Below are 11,981 nucleotides of genomic sequence, written 5' to 3' on the forward strand. Positions count from 1 at the left end.
TCCATCCCTGAAACTTTTCAAGAGCCACATCCACAGAGTTAGTTCAGTTTACTACCACTGTGTTGGTGACATCAGGCTTCAGCTGCAGAGCCTCTACTGCGCTGAGGCGCCTTGATCAAATTGCGCACACAGCAAAAAAAAAGTAACCAGAACACATGGAACATAAACTAGAGAGTTCCACAGCCACCTGCTGTGTTGAGACAATCAAACCTGCAACAACTTTTGAGAGCAGCAAAAGAGGGAAACCGGTCAAATGCAGTTGGATGGTACTGAGCACCCACTCGTCTTGTGCTCTCGTCCTCATCGATTTCAGTCAGCGAGGAGTAATGGGTTTACGTGCCGCCATTAGGAAATGATGGTTGGGCCCTCCACTCTCAATCTTGCCGGGTTCCCCAGGAGTTAGCAGAAGCGAAAATCAGCCCAAAACTCCAAATGTAAATTGCCATTTGGTCACTGGCACTATCTTGTTCCTTCAACACTGCACCCCAGCTGGTAGTGAAAGGGCAAAGGCTTTTGTACCCAAGGGCCTCAGTGCAGACTTCTCAATGGGGGCATCTCTCACTGCTAGATTTTAGTCATACAATGATGTATGGGTGACACGGGTGAGGAAGTGGAGTCCGAAGGACAATCTTTTACGGGACACCTGCTGTACTAAATCAAAGTCTTAGGCACTCTATATTTTTATATAAATTTTATTTTAGGTTTTTTATGTTTTGAATTAGTATGTCAGTAGAAAAGAAAGTTTGCTAAAGTTAAATATTACATAGAATTTTTAAATATTTTCTTTAAGTAAAATTAAGTAATAGACCACTTTTCAAATAAAAAGTTGATTACTTTGTAGCTGCATGATTGAAGAAAGATAAACAGGTGCTATTGATCAGTGATGTAATGAGTTGAATGTGCTAAACCAACTGAAACAAATGGATGTAGAAGGAATCAAACTGGATGACGAGTCGCCATAGCAAGACATAAAGTGGTCATCCTGTATCAGCAGGGTCTCTCCCAAGCAGCAATTTTGTGGCAGACTGGAATTTCAAGATGTGCTGTTCCAGCTCTACTGAAGAAGTACAAGAAAACTGGCAAGACTGAGGTCCAGAAAAGCAGTGGTCGGCCATGGAGCAGACGAAAGATACATTAAACTGCTGTCCCTTCTCACTGAGAAGTCCAGCACTGCTCTAGGCTCTGAACCCTCAGAAATTACTGGAACCCAAAGTACGCCCCTCTACAGTCCGGAGAAGTCTTGCCAGCAGTGGTTTCATGGAAGGGTTGCTGTCTGAACCAGTGAGGTGGAAACAAAGCCAAGAGATGCACTCCTGCATAAGAACGCAAGGCCAGGCTGCTGAACAAAGGCAGTAGGAGCACTGGACTGATGAGTCAAAAAGTTGACTCAAACAGGAGGCAGTTTGTCTGCAGGTGAACTGGAGAGTGCTACGTGGATATGTCTGCAGCCAACAGTGATGCATGGTGGAGGTTCCCTGCAGGTTTGGGGCTGCACTTCTACAAATAGATTTGGTGATCTGGTCAGAATTCCTGAAGTGTTCGATGCTGTTAAATACAAGCAGATTCTCATCTATCATGCAATACCATCAGGAAGGAGTCTGATCGGTCCCAACTTCATTCAGACTTATTATTACATTTAAATCATCTTGATTTTACAGAATTATTTTGTGCCTGACCTTTGCACAGTACTGTGTGTAAAGTAAAATGGCAGCAAAGAATGACAAAGTTGCTCAGTAAATACTCAAAACTTTTATTTTTATTTTTGATAACTGCTCAAAAATATGCCAGGGCAAATGAGCACTATTTGACTCACTAACTGAATTGCCTCTAACATTGCAGTGATGTCTTTAATCCTTTTAATCACCTGTGGATGCTTATTCCATATTTCTTTATTGGCGTTTAATTATCCAGATGCTCCTTGCCATTCTGGATCTTCACCTTGATCCCTCTTGTCTGTTTCTGTCTCCCCACCACCCCCAGTACACTTAAACTTGTATTGCTTCATAATCTTTGCCAGAATCTATCAAGCTGGTTCTGATGGTTCTGATTTATTGCAGACTGTTTTGTTAATTTCTGATTATTTTAGTGTTCTCCTGAGCCATATCCTTGGGCGCCTGCCCTATTTAATTCGAATGTGTTACTCATTCAGTTAGATTGTAGGCCTTTTTACTGTGTTTTTCATTGTATATTAATATAGTGAATTTTAAATCTGCATACTATTATGAATTACAATATAAATTATTTTGCATTTGTAATCCTTTATAAATATGTCTTTAATACCTCCATTCTATCCCCCCCACCCCCACTCCAAGTAGGATTGAAACTTTGAAGCAGCTTCATTTCAGTAAGTGTGTTGCTCTTTCCTTGAGCGACAGATGAGTTCCGCCTTCTATCCTGTTGGCCATATCTTTCAGTTCTGTCAGTCATGCAATAACCCGGTGGTACTTGGTTGCTCGGGGTTCTAGGGTGGAACATGATTTGTCATTACAACCAGACTTGCATGTTCTTGGTTTAGCTACCTTGTTCCTGCCTGTTTGTGCAGCTGGTGGTGTTATTTTATTCATTGCTTTTACTTTTACCTTCACTGAGTGTCATTTGGTTTAGAAAGTGTATGACAAGATGTGCTAGAAATCAGCCTAGGCTGGAACCAGCGAAGTTTGTTTACTCTTGGATGATGAATATTTTTAATCTTGTCTCTGATCTTGAAAGGCATTCAATTCACAAATATTTCAGAATGGCCAAAAATGCTCGCTTTAGGAGTGATGTTCCCATCCTGAAAAATAATTAAAACTAATGATTGAATAGCCAATTTTGCCAAGGCATGGATTATAATTTGTGCCTGACGATGAGAAATATAATCTGACAAGTAAACAATTTTATGTTGGAGCTGGTACTGCAGTTTAAGAATAAAGTACTTTTTTTTTCTCAACATATGAATTTTCCATAGTTCTATGTGTTCATTTTGGTGAAAGGGAGTCAGTTCCTCAAGCTCCTTTTGTTATGGCTAATTTGATATTGATCGGCCATTCTGGAAACTGTCAGAATTCTGTCTTACATTTTTATGCTGCACTGTGTTTTACCAAGATGACTTTCTCTGCACAAGTTGCTAATCGGATCTCGGACATATCAGGATACTATTTGTACAAGAATAAGGGTGTCATTCCAAAGTGAAAATCGTAACTGTAGATGCTGGAAATGGTCAGGTGAGGCAGCATCATTGGGGAGTGGAGAAGGGGCAGTGGAGCTTAAAATCTCAGGTCAAACCCTTGTATCGGAACTGGGAATGAGAAAATGAGTTAACTAACTTACAAAGAAGGTTGGGGAGGGATGGATCAGATAACGGAAATACCTGATGAGATGTGGCCAAATTTGCTATGGCGTTTGGCTGTTCAAGTAATTTGGTTGTTGGAGTTCAAAGAGTAGTTAGACAAAACACCAATAAAGGAAAATAAGGGCTGTAAGAAAGTATCCAACAGGTTAGGCCAATTCAGTTATGAAAGATAAGTCAAGATGGTTGATACATGACTTGCAGCAGAACTAGCCAGTTACAGAATGTGCCATTGGACTTTATTATAACATTCAGGAGGCATGTATGTTATAATGAAGCCTAAGCTGAGCTTGATTAGAGGGGAATAAAATTGTGACAGGCACCCAGTAGCTCTGGGTCACCTGTAATGAGCACAGGTGCTTCATAGAGTGGTCACCCAATTGTGTTTTGCTGCTTCAATGTTGAGAACGGTTTTAATCTTCTGGCTAATACTTATCTCTGAAACACCACAAAATGATCTCGTTGATATTTTAAGCTTAGATATAAGCACATTTTCTACATTAGACACGGTTGAATTTCAGAATTTTAAAGTTCCTGAGATAATCAAAAGTCAACATAGATGGAAGTTTGTCTTCTAAGCAGCACTCAAATAACAGGGCGGATACAATGCAAATATGTAAGTTAGTGTTAAAATCACTATCACAAATTAATACATTTCCCTTCTGGGTGAAGTTGGTTATTTGTAGGGCAGTTTTGTAAAGGAAACATGTCATAATTACATTGAATGAGCCTGGTTCATTCCTTCGCACCTAGTATTTTAGGCTGAAGCATAGTTCATTGATATTGGCCATGATGCCAATATTATGGTTCAGTTTTAAGATTGATTTTCTCATTTCTTCTTTTGTCATGTGGAAGTGCCAAGTAGAGGTGTGAGATGACTGACAAAGGAACATTTGTAGGGGAGTTAGTTTCGCACATACCCTATACAGGCCTTCCTTGATAACGAAAAGTTTTTATTTTTTTCAGACATCCAAGAGCCATCTTTGTCGCCAAGTCAGAAAATACATTAAAATTATGAAATGGTGCCTGTATTATAATGAATGGCACAAATTTATTTGGAAGAAAATTGCTTAAAGAGAGGAACAATCTTTTTTTGGGGGGGGGAGTTCAACCATTTGAATTTAATATCATGGGAACTCGTTCATGTGTAAGGGTGTCCAAAAGTCAGGCCTTCATAATTCATGGGCAGCCTGTCCAATGCTCACCAATTAGCAAAAAGACATTAGCAAGGCTCTGAGAGTATAAAGCATGTTTATAAATACTTTGAAACTTTCAAACCTCAGAATCATATTGCTACAAAGAGATCATCAGCAAGGAAACTGAATCTGGTCATTATGGTGTAAGGTAATTAAAAGGTATTGACTTATATCAATTTAACAAATTGTAGAGTAGATATTTTAAGTAACCCCAGTCCACCTACTCTAATTCAAAGTATTAGCATCCAATTTATATTAAATAGATTCAACTAATTTTGGAAAGAAATTACAATAATTTTAACAATTAGAGCTAAGCTATTAATCTAATCTCCATATAAAATACTGAACTGACCTGTCTTCCCACATGAACATTTTTAGTCCATGTGGTAGTTCAAATCCCTATACACTTTTATAATTGTTTTTAAAAAGCCATAATTTTATGGTATTCTGACTTTGGGAAATAGGATATCAGTATTCATTCTTGATTGCTTGGGGAATTGAATCTTTTGAGCTGATTGCCTTTAAGACCTTGTTATTGGAAGATACAGGATTAAACCAAATTGTACTATTTTGTGTCAGGTAAGCAAATTTTTCTTTCCGTTCTTTGGAATCATCAGTTATGCAGTGGTCATTGTGGGCTGGGCACAATTTGCATGCTATTTTGCCCTTTGAATAAAGATGGGGTTCATTTAAGTGTTTTTGTAAAATTTCCTTGATCAGTGTCTAAGTTTTCCACTTTTGCATTCCCCTTGAACCCTATTGGCACAGTTCCTGTGTCCATGAGCAAGTCGATATTATTGGTTAAGATAGTAGACTTTGGCTAGTCCCATTGCTATCTTAATTTGACATGAAGTTGAAGAAGAGTGGTTACACCATATTTCTTGTTTTCCATTTTCTCTTCCCTTCCAAATATCCTAGGTTCTGAGTCCAATTCAATGAAAATGGAGAGGGCAGTCTCTGCTGTAGAATCCTCTGCTTTGTAAATTAACAGTCCAGTCAGTGGTAAGTTTCAGTCATTTGTACTGAATCAATCTGGATAGGTGTCATTATGGTAAAATATCTTGGCTGTCTGAGCATGAACAGAGTGAAAGGCCAGCATGCCCATCCAGTACATCTGGACACAAACCATACAAGAGATTTCAAAAAAATCAGTAAAATATTGCAGGAGGTTCTTCACTGATTCCCTCAAGTGACTGAGCTAAGTTCTAGGAGACTCTTGTCCACAAACTTTCTGCAGGTTATTAGGGTGATATAAATGGGGGAAATTTAACCTTCTATGTGCTTCAAAAATCTACAGTGGGTGGTTGCTAGGAATCAGTTTACTAACACAAAAACTCAGTATTTCCAAAATTTCTTCCCCCAGTGTAATTCTCCCTTTCCTATGCTTCCTTTGCTGTAACATCCGTTTACTGAGTGTGTATCACAGTTTAGTGCACCAATTTCTTTGCTCTTTAATTGCCCTTTGGAAGAACTATTACAATATGCAAGATGTGCTGCTACTGTACTGTTTCGGGAATTGCAGGGCATTGAACCAGGGCAATCAAAGAGCAATAATGGGATGAAATACAACTTGTAGGGGAATCTGTGTGTGGTGACGTAGGTTGGGAGATTGCTTCGCCGAGCATCTACGCTTCATCCGCCAGAACAAGCAGTATCTCCCAGTGGCCATCCAGTTTAATTCCACTTCCCACTCCCATTCCCATGTGTCCATCCATCGCTTCCTCCACTGTTAAGATAAGACCACACTTGGGTTGGAGGAACACCTTGTATTCTATTTGGGTAGCCTCCAACCTCGATGACATGAACATCAATTTCTCAAAAGCCCCCCACTCTCCCCCCCCCCCCGCCCCCCACAGCCTGCTGAGTTCCTCCAACATTTTGTGTGTGTGAAAGTGCCTTTGGCCTATCTTATCAAAGATATGCAATTGAATTGACTTTATTTTTTACATCCTTCACATACATGAGGACTCAAAATCTTTGTGTTATGTCTCCATCTAAATGCGCAATTTATAGTAATATCTCATAAATAATATGTACAACAGGACAATCAATATAGTGTAGAAATATAATTGTATCAGCGTGAGTTAATCAGTCTGAAGTCCTGGTGGTAAAAGCTGTCCCGGAGCCGTTGGTCCTGACTTTAATGCTGTGGTACCGTTCCCAGATGCTAGTAGCTGGAACAGTTTGTGGTTGGGGTGACTTGAGTCCCCAATGGTCCTTCGGGCTCTTTTTACACACCTGCCTCTGTAAATGTCCTGAATAGTGGGGAGTTCACATCCACAGATGCGCTGGGCTGTCCGCATCACTTTTTGCAGAGTCCTGTGAATAAGGAAAATACAGTTCTCATACCAGGCAGTGATACAACCAGTCAGGATGCTCTCAATTGTGCCCTTGTAGAAAGTCTTTAGGATTTGGGAGCCCATACCAAACTTCCTGAACCGTCTGAGGTGAAAGAGATGCTGTTGTGCTTTTCTCACCACACAGCCAGTATGTACAGACCATGCGAGATCCTCAGTGATGTGTATGCCGAGGAACTTAAAGCTGTTCACCCTCTCAACCCCAGATCCATTGATGTCAATAGGGGTTAGCCTGTCTCCAATCCTCCTGTAGTCCATAACCAGCTCCTTGAGAGTTGTTAAGGTTCTGATCAGTGTAAATAGTTTGGAATATTATTTGGAGCTGCACAAAGCAGAGAACTTGATACATTTTATATCTGGCCTCTGTTGGTAATCCTTGAGGACGTTAATACAATTAGCACATCTGCTTTAAGCAAAAATATGTCTTGCGTGGATATTGCAGACTTATTGGCCATTTTGGGGGATAAAATGAATGGATACAATTTCCCTGGCTCAGCCAATGGAGAGAAGTTCTAGTGGTTATCAATCAGTTTCTTGATGTATAAACTTCACTCAGTAATGTAGCTGCTATGTCAAAGATTAAAAATCTAATCCTAGTCTAGGATCATTGTTAAACTCATATAATTGCAGTAATGGGAGGTTCTGCATTCAGAGATGCATATTTCCAATAAGACATTAAATGGACACACTACAGGCCTTGGGCTTATGTGAAGTTCCTGTTGCTTTATTGCTAGTGCTAAGGTGTTGTAACCTGGTTGATGGATCAGTAAAATATTGCAGGAGGTTCTTCACTGATTCCCTCAAGTGACTGAGCTAAGTTCTAGGAGACTCTTGTCCACAAACTTTCTGCAGGTTATTAGGGTGATATAAATGGGGGAAATTTAACCTTCTATGTGCTTCAAAAATCTACAGTGGGTGGTTGCTAGGAATCAGTTTACTAACACAAGGATAGCAAACGAAACCAAATGAGTAATGATAAAATGCGACTTTAATTTTGAAAGGGTGCGTCGGTTTAGGGGATATTTGCAGGATGGTTTGAGTCCTTACAAAGAACTGTATGACAGAAAAATGCGCGAGGCTCAGCAGTCAAGCAAGCTTTCCACATCAGCCACGGCAGATGACAAACCTCAACCTTCAACATCGAGGCAGGCTGATATAGGAGAAGATGAGCTGCCTGCCCTAATGGAAACAGATGACGAGATGGCACCCCAGTGTCCACCAGCCCAACACCCAGGCCGCGGACAGATACCGATTCACGGAGAATGCAGCGGTAGCCGGGAGGCACTCAGCACATCTTTAAGAAAAAAGCCGAAATAAACATGCTAATTAATTAGGTGCCGCCCGACACGTAATTGTCGGCCCAGATCAGAGGCGATGCAATCAGCACTGATCTGGGCGGACAGTCGGCGGCCTGGAGGGTGAGGGCCACTGCACCACCCAAACTCTGATGACTCAGCCTAACACACCATCAGTGTGCTCTGCGCTGTCCCAATTCCGCTAAGTGATACTACACCGTACATACATTATTTCTACTTTATATCGGCTGTGTATTTTTACGTGTTATTTGGTATGATGTGGCAGCTTCATAGCCTAAAGGTTACCGGAGAGCGCTTGCGCCGTGTTTTTGCCAACAGCGCTTGCGTGAGATCTTCGCTACGGAGAACAGTTCAGGCAATGATTGTGGATAAGTATTTGTACTTTATATAAGCTGTGTATTTATCATATCATTCCAGCTTTTACTATATGTTACTGTTATTTTAGGTTTTGTGTTATTTGGCATGATTTGGTAGGTTATTTTTGGGTCTGGGAACGCTCAGAAAATTTTCCCATATAAATGAATGGTAATTGCTTCTTTGCTTTACGACATTCCGGCTTACGAACCGTTTCATAGGAATGCTCTACCTTCGGATGGCGGGGGAAACCTGTACTCCCTAATCAAATGCAGTTCATTTCATAATACCCAATTCATTCAACTCTCAGCCTATCTTCCTGTCCTTTCGATACAATGTGTATCCTCCTTTCAGCCATGACTCAGTGATGTCCATGTCATAATCTGTGAATCTCTGAACTACAAGATCTACCTTATTCCATGTACTGCATGCATCTTCAGTTATCCAGAAATCTTTAACCTTGCCCCCAGCAGCTTCTCAGCCATGCATTCATCGGCCAAATTATCCTGTTCTTGCCCTCACTGGCACATGGCACAGGCAGAAATCCAGAGATTGCTACCCTGGAAAGCTTTTCCACTTTCTCTCTCGCTCCCTAAATTCTCTCTTCAGGATGACCTCACTTTTCCTACCTATGTCATTGATGGCGATATGTGCCCTGTCTGGCTACTCATCCCCCTCTCCCTTAGACTGTCATGGACCCAATCCGAGATGTCCCTGATCTTGCCACTGGGAGGCAACATATCATCCGGGTGTCTTATCACATCCACAGAATCTCGTGTCTATGAAATCCCCCATCACAACTGCAGTCCTCTTCTACCCCCTTCCCTTCTGAGCCACAGCATCAAACCCAGTGCCAGTTGCTGTGGCAAAACAGGAAAAGTAACTCTCTTATACCTGTGGACACCTTGAGAGCTATTCTAAAGTGACTTGAAACCTGGCAATTTCCACACAGATCAGTTAGCAGTGTACATAAGCCTTTCTGTTTACAGGTGTATGAATTAGGAGTTGGCCATTTAGCTTAAGTTTACTTCACTGTTTAATATGATCATGGCTCTTTTGATTGTAATTTTAACTTAAGATGACTTTTGCTGTGTTTCTTCTCTCCCCCCCCCCCCCCGGCCACACCCTCAATCTGCAGCTGCCTTCAACACATGAAGTATCTTTAACATTTGATGAAAAAGTCTATGCTTCCATGCTTTTTTGAGGATGAGAGATTGAAAGACCTCATGTTGCAGTGGAAACATTGCCTCATCTGTCTTGGGTGGCTAAGTCTTAAATATTTTGATCTTGTTTTAAAGTTATGGTACCATGGATTAAGATTCTGCTAAGGAAATGTCTTCCGAATATCCATATTGTAAAACCCCTCAGAATCTTGCATGTTTCAATCGGGTATTCATCACGCAATGATTCTCTGAACTGCTAACACATTTGCGTTGATATGGCCAAGTGGTTAAGGCGTTCGTCTAGTGATTTGAAGGTCGCTAGTTCAAGCCTTGGCTGATGCAGCGTGTGTGTCCTTGAGCAAGGCACTTAACTACACACTGCTCTGTGACGACACCGGTGCCAAGCTAATGCCCTTCCCTTGGACAACATCGGTGGCACGGAGAGGGGAGACTTGCAGCATGGGCAGCTGCTGGTCTTCCGTACAACCTTGCCCAGGCCTACGCCCTGGAAACCTTCCAAGGTGCAAATCCATGGTCTGACTAGACTAACAGATGCCTATTAGAAAATAGAACATTATAGCGCGAAGGATATTGTTTTCACAGATTCCTGTGTAACTGAAGCATAATACCCTAAACACAGGATCCCTCGGTTAATGGATATTGTTTTCACAGATTCCTGTGTAACTGAAGCATAATACCCTAAACACAGGATCCCTCGGTTAATGGATATTGTTTTCACAGATTCCTGTGTAACTGAAGCATAATACCCTAAACACAGGATCCCTCGGTTAATGGATATTGTTTTCACAGATTCCTGTGTAACTGAAGCATAATACCCTAAACACAGGATCCCTCAGTTAATGGATATGGTTTTCACAGATTCCTGTGTAACTGAAGCATAATACCCTAAACACAGGATCCCTCGGTTAATGGATATTGTTTTCACAGATTCCTGTGTAACTGAAGCATAATACCCTAAACACAGGATCCCTCGGTTAATGGGTATTGTTTTCACAGATTCCTGTGTAACTGAAGCATAATACCCTAAACACAGGATCCCTCGGTTAATGGATATGGTTTTCACAGATTCCTGTGCAACTGAAGCATAATACCCTAAACACAGGATCCCTCGGTTAATGGTAAGACTCCATGGTTGGGAACCCCCGCCTTAAAGCTGAAGGTTAGCTACTTCACTGCACTCCCAGCCTAGGGCAGCTAACAGTGCTATCCTTTAAGTTCTTGTAATCACGTTGGTTTCTTGTGGGTGCTCTGCTTTTCCCCCACGTTCCAAAATCATGTGGGTTTGTAGGTTAATTGGCTCTAGTGTGTGGTAAAATCTAGTTTAATGTGTGGAGAGAATAAAATAGGTTCACTGCTGAGAAGATCACTTTGGGTGGTGAGAAGGGAGGAAGTGAAAGGTAATGTGTTGCACATTGCCTATAGGGATCATAGACAGTAAGGATTAAAATTGTAAACTGACATTGTAGGGCTGGGGGTGACAGCATATCACTGGAATAATGATGAAAGGCTTCAGAATCAGGTTTATTATCACTGGCATGTGACATGAAATTTGTTGACCTAGCAGCAGCAGTTCAATGCAATACAGAACCCAGAAGAGGAAAAAATAATAATAAATAAAATAAAAGTAGTAATACTAATGAGAAATAAAGTCAATTAGAGTATACATATATTGAATAGATTTTAAAAAACATGCAAAAACAGAAATACTCTATATTTAAAAAGTGAGGTAGTGTCCAAGGATTTAATGCCTCTTTAGGAATCAGATGGCAGAGGGGAAGAAGCTGTTCCTGAATTGCTAAGTGTGTGCCTTCAGGCTTCTGTACCTCCTACCTGATGGTAACAGTGAGAAAAGGGCATGCCCTGGGTGCTGGAGGGCCTTAATAATGGACGCTGCCTTTCTGAGACACGGCTCCCTGAAGATGTCCTGGATACTTTGTAGGCTAGTACCCAAGATGGAGCTGACTAGATTTACAACCCTCTGCAGCTTTCAGTCCTGTGTTGTAGACCCACCATACCAGACAGTGATGCAACCCGTCAGAATGCTCTCCACAGTACAACTATAGACCTTTTTGAGTGTTTTTGTTGACATACCAAATCTCTTCAAACTCCAATGAAGTATAGCCGCTGTCTTGCTTTCTTTATAACTGCATTGATATGTTGGGACCAGGTTAGATCCTCAGAGATCTTGACACCCAAGAACTTGAAGCTGCTCACTCTCTCCACTTCTGATCCCTCTGAGAATTGGT

This window comes from Mobula hypostoma, chromosome 26 (genome assembly GCF_963921235.1).
Source record: "Mobula hypostoma chromosome 26, sMobHyp1.1, whole genome shotgun sequence".
NCBI lineage: Eukaryota > Metazoa > Chordata > Chondrichthyes > Myliobatiformes > Myliobatidae > Mobula > Mobula hypostoma.